The 5,862-nt window shown below is 51.5% G+C and overlaps 1 long non-coding RNA gene across 1 annotated transcript; it reads right to left on the reverse strand.

Annotated features, from left to right (window-relative positions):
• Positions 1–1,165: 1,165 nt before the first annotated feature.
• LOC135561246 (uncharacterized) lies at positions 1,166–5,316 on the reverse strand. The gene is made up of 2 exons (XR_010459350.1): positions 4,882–5,316; positions 1,166–1,836 (listed from the first exon to the last, which is right to left on the reverse strand). It is a non-coding gene; the product is annotated as an uncharacterized LOC135561246 (long non-coding RNA).
• Positions 5,317–5,862: the final 546 nt, after the last annotated feature.

Genomic DNA, 5,862 nt, shown 5'->3' on the forward strand with positions numbered 1-5,862 from the left:
AAAACGGCAACTGCACCGCCTGGTACGGCAACTGCACCGCCCTCAACTGCAAGGCTCTCCAGAAGGCGGTGCGGTCTGCACAACGCATCACCGGGGGCAAACTACCTGCTCTCCATGAAACCTACACCACCCGCTGTCAAAGGAAAGCCAAAAAGATAACCAAGGACAACAATCATCCACGCCACTGCCTGTTCACACCGCTACCTTCCAGAAGGCGACGTCAGTACAGGTGAATCAAAGCTGGAACTGAGAGACTGAAAAACAGCTTCAATCTCAAGACCATCAGACTGCTAAACAGCCATCACTAACTCAGAGAGGCTGCTGCCTACACTGCGATTACTGGCCACTTTGATAAATGGATCACTAGTCACTTTAATCAATGCCACCTCAAATAATGCCACTTTAATAATGTTTACTTATCTTACATTACTGATATCATATATATATATATATATATATATATGTATATACTGGATTTTATACCATCTACTGCTTCTTGACTATGCTGCTCGGCCATCGCTCATCCATATATTCATATGTACATATTCTCATTCACCCATTTAGATTTGTGTGTATTAGGTAGATGTTGGGAAATTGTTAGATTACTTGTTTGGAGGATTTTCAGATGTACATATTTAGTGCTTATTCCCTCCTTACGAGAATTTGGGAATTTATTAAACAATCCTGGAATTGTGCAACCCTCTAGACACAGTAGACAGATTTATAATGGGAAAAGTGTATGTACAGTGGGGCAAAAAAGTATTTAGTCAGCCACCAATTGCATGTACAATTGGTGGATGTTGTGCATCCAATTGTGCATGTTCTCTCACTTAAAAACATGAGGGAGGCCTGTAATTTTCATCATAGGTACACTTCAACTATGACAGACAAAATGGGAAAAAAAATCCAGAAAATCACATTGTAGGATTTTTTATGAATTTATTTGCAAATTTAAAAAGAAACTCCTATATCTATTGGATGAAAGATTTGTGACCTGTTGCCACAAGAAAAGGTCAACCAGTCAAGAACAAACACCATTGTAAATACAACCCATATTTATGTTTATTTATTTTCCTTTTTGTACTTGAACTATTTGCACATTGTTACAACTGTATATATATGTCACGTCTAATCAAGGTGGGTGGAATCAGGCGCAGAGAGCAGATAGCGATATAAAGTTTATTCTCCGTTGAACAAAACAAACACGGTGAACCCAAACACACACAGGGTGAAATTATCCAACACAGGATAACAGAGTAACCGGAGAATAAGAAACACAAAAACACCGATAGACGAAAATAATGACAACATAAACAATCCCGCACAAAACAAGGGTGGGACAACCTACAATATATACAGACACTAATTAACTAAACAACACACAGGTGAAACCAATCAGACAAAACCAACAGATAAACGAAAAGGGATCGGTAGTGGCTAGTAGGACGGTGACGACGACCGCCGAGCACCGCCCGAACGGGTAGGAGAGCCAACCTCGGCGGAAGTCGTGACAGTACCCCCCCCCCCTGACGCGCGGCTCCCGCAGCGCGCCGCCACCGTCCTCGAGGACGACCCGGAGGACGAGGTGCTGGGCGATCCGGGTGGAGGCGGTGGAAATCTATCAGGAGAGAAGGGTCCAAAATGTCCCTCACCGGAACCCAGCATCTCTCCACCGGGCCGTACCCCTCCCAGTCCACGAGGTACTGTAGGCCCCCCACCCGGCGTCTCGAATCCAGAATGCCTCGAACTGTATACGCCGGGGGCCCCTCGATGTCCAGAGGGGGCGGAGGGACCTCAGACACCTCACCTTCTTGCAGGGGACCAGCCACCACCGGCCTGAGGAGAGACACATGAAACGAGGGGTTAATACGGTAATACCTAGGAAGTTGTAACCTATAACACACATCGTTTATTCTCCTCAGGACTTTGAACGGCCCCACACACTGCGGCCCCAGCTTCCGACAGGGCAGGCGGAGAGACAGGTTTCGGGTCGAGAGCCAGACCCTGTCCCCGGTGCAAACACGGGGTCTCACTGCGGTGTTGGTCAGCGCTCCTCTTCTGCCGTTCTCCCGCTAACCATAATGAGTCCTGAACGGCTTTCCAGGTGTCCTTGGAGCGCTGTACCCATTCCTCCACCGCAGGAGCCTCGGTCTGACTCTGATGCCATGGAGCCAGGACCGGCTGGTAACCTAACACACACTCAAAAGGAGACAAGTTAGTAGAGGAGTGGCGTAAGGAGTTCTGGGCTAGTTCGGCCCATGGAACATACCTAGCCCACTCACCAGGCCGGTCCCGGCAATAAGACCGCAGAAACCTGCCCATATCCTGGTTAACGCGCTCCACCTGCCCATTACTCTCGGGGTGAAAACCTGAGGTTAAGCTAACCGAGACCCCCAGTCTCTCCATAAATGCCCTCCACACTCTGGACGTGAATTGGGGACCCCGATCAGAGACGATGTCCTCAGGCACCCCATAGTGCCGGAAGACATGGGTAAACAAAGCCTCAGCAGTCTGCCGGGCCGTAGGAAGACCGGGCAACGGAATGAGACGACAGGACTTAGAAAACCGATCCACAACGACCAGGATCGTAGTACTTCCCTGGGACGGGGGAAGGTCGGTAAGAAAATCCACCGATAAATGTGTCCACGGCCGTTGTGGAACGGGGAGGGGTTGTAATTTCCCTCTAGGTAGGTGCCGAGGAGCCTTGCTCTGAGCACACACTGAGCAGGAGGAGACATAAAATCTCACGTCTTTAGCCAGTGTGGGCCACCAGTATCTCCCCTCTCAGACTCTGCACTGTCCTCTTAATACCAGGATGACCCGAGGAGGGAAGAGTATGAGCCCACCTAATCAGCTTGTCCCGGACCACCCTCGGCACGTACTTGGTCCCTACAGGACAGTTAGGGGGAGCCGGTTCTGACCTTGAGGCCCTCTCTATCTCAGCGTCCACCTCCCATACCACCGGTGCAACGAGACATGACGGTGGAATGATGGGAGTTGGCTCTACTGACCGTTCCTCGGTATCATAGAGGCGAGACAGTGCGTCAGCTTTAGTGTTTTGGGAGCCTGGCCTATATGTGAGGGTAAACTGGAACCTAGTAAAAAACATGGCCCATCTAGCCTGACGTGGATTTAGTCTCTTAGCTTCCCGGATGTACTCGAGATTACGATGGTCAGTCCAGATGAGAAAAGGGTATTTAGCCCCCTCAAGCCAATGTCTCCACACCTTCAGAGCCTTGACTACAGCTAACAACTCCCGGTCCCCCACATCATAGTTTCGCTCCGCTGGGCTAAGCTTGCTTGAAAAGAAAGCACACGGACGGAGTTTGGATGGCACGCCCGAGCGTTGGGACAGCACGGCTCCAACCCCAGCCTCTGATGCATCCACCTCCACTATGAACGCTAAAGAGGGGTCCGGATGCGCCAACACGGGCGCATTTGTGAACAGCTCCTTCAGACGACTGAAAGCTCTGCCCGCCTCTGCTGACCAGCGCAAGCGCACCGGTCCTCCCTTCAGCAGTGAGGTGATGGGAGCAGCCACCTGACCAAAACCCCGGATAAACCTCCGGTAGTAATTGGCAAACCCTAAAAACCGCTGCACTTCTTTCACCGTGGTCGGAGTCGGCCAATTACGCACGGCTGTAACGCGATCATCCTCCATCACCACCCCGGAGGTGGAAATACGATACCCCAGGAAGGAAACGGACTGTTTGAAAAACTCACATTTCTCCGCCTTGCAATACAGGTCATGCTCCAGTAGTCGCCCAAGTACCTTACGCACCAGAGACACATGCTCCGCGCGTGTGGCAGAATAGATCAAGATGTCATCAATGTACACTACCACTCCCTGCCCGAGCAGGTCTCGGAGAATCTCATCTACGAAGGATTGGAAAATGGCTGGAGCATTCTTCAACCCGTATGGCATGACGCAGTACTCATAATGACCAGAAGTAGTACTAAATGCGGTTTTCCACTCATCTCCTCCCCGGATACGTACCAGATTATACGCGCTCCTCAGGTCCAGTTTTGTGAAGAATCGCGCCCCGTGAAATGATTCCATTGCCGTAGCGATGAGAGGTAGTGGGTAACTAAACCCCACTGTGATGGAATTTAGACCTCTATAATCAATACACGGACGCAGACCTCCATCCTTCTTCTTCACAAAAAGAAGCTTGAGGAGACGGGTGATATGGAGGGCTGAATGTACCCCTGTCCCAGTGATTCGGAAACATATGTTTCCATCGCAACTGTCTCCTCCTGGGACAATGGATACACGTGACTCCTAGGAAGTGCAGCGTTTTCCAGAAGGTTTATCACGCAGTCCTCTCGACGATGAGGTGGTAATTGGGTCGCCTTCCCTTTACTGAAGGCGATAGCCAAATCGGCATATTCAGAGGGAATGCGCACGGTGGAAACTTGGTCTGGACTCTCCACCGTAGTTGCACCAACGGCAACTCCTATACACCTACCTGAACACTCCTCTGACCACCCCTTAAGAGCCCCCTGTCGCCAGAAAATCACCGGGTTGTGTTGAGCTAACCAGGGAACCCCCAACACCACTGGAAACGCAGGTGAATCTATAAGGAACAGGCTAATCTGCTCCTTATGATCACCCTGCGTTACCATGTCCAGTGGCACCGTAGCCTCCCTAATCACTCCTGACCCTAATGGCCGGCTATCTAAGGAGTGCACGGGGAAAGGTCGATCTAACGACACCAGGGGAATCCCTAGCCTTAACGCAAGCCCACGATCCATAAAACTCCCAGCTGCGCCTGAATCGACTAGCGCCTTATGCTGTAGAGATGGGGAAAACCCAGGGAAAGAAATCAATAGAAACACATGACCGACAGGAAGCTCTGAATGAGTTTGGTGCTTACTCACCTGGGGTGATCGAGCAGTGTTCCGCCTGTCCTCCCGACTCCTAGACGAGTTCCTCCAGCACCGGTCGGACGTGTGCCCTCGTCGACCACAACTGGTGCAGGAGGACACTCCTCCTCCGGTCCCCCTTGAAGCCGTACCTCCTAATTCCATAGGGATAGGAACAGGGGGGCTGGGGATAGGAAACGACAGGACCTGATCCGAACGCCCGCGAGCAGCCAGCAGGTTGTCGAGACGGATAGCCAGATCGATAAGTCCATCCAGTGTGAATGTGGTGTCCCGACATGCCAGCTCCCTGCGGACGTCCTCACTGAGACTACATCTAAAATGATCAATCAAGGCCCTGTCGTTCCATCCTGCTCCTGCTGCCAAAGTCCTAAATTCTAGGGCAAAATCCTGTACGCTCCTCGTCTCCTGACGCAGGTGAAACAGCCGAGTCCGGACCATTCCACACTGCGTTGGCCCACTCGAGGGCTCGCCCAGTCAAGCAGGAGACGAGGGCGCACACGCTCTCCTCTCCAGAGGGAGCAGGACGCACGGTAGCCAGGTATAGTTCCAGCTGAAGGAGGAAACCCTGGCACCCAGCCGCCGATCCGTCAAACTCCCGTGGGAGTGTCAGCCGAAGAGCCGCAGAGCCAGATGTGGTCGCAGAAACAGGGGGTGCTGGAGAAGGGGTTGCTAGAGATGAGGTGGGGAGGCCACTCCTCTCCCATCGATCCATTCTCTCCATCATTTGGTCCATAGCAGAACCAATCCGGTGAAGCACGCTGGTATGATGGAGGACCCTCTCTTCCATCGATGGGAGAGGAGACGCTGCTGCTCCTGCTGATTCCATGGTGGTGCGGGATTCTGTCACGTCTAATCAAGGTGGGTGGAATCAGGCGCAGAGAGCAGATAGCGATATAAAGTTTATTCTCCGTTGAACAAAACAAACACGGTGAACCCAAACACACACAGGGTGAAATTATCCAACACAGGATAACA

This window comes from Oncorhynchus nerka, linkage group LG16 (assembly GCF_034236695.1).
Source record: "Oncorhynchus nerka isolate Pitt River linkage group LG16, Oner_Uvic_2.0, whole genome shotgun sequence".
NCBI lineage: Eukaryota > Metazoa > Chordata > Actinopteri > Salmoniformes > Salmonidae > Oncorhynchus > Oncorhynchus nerka.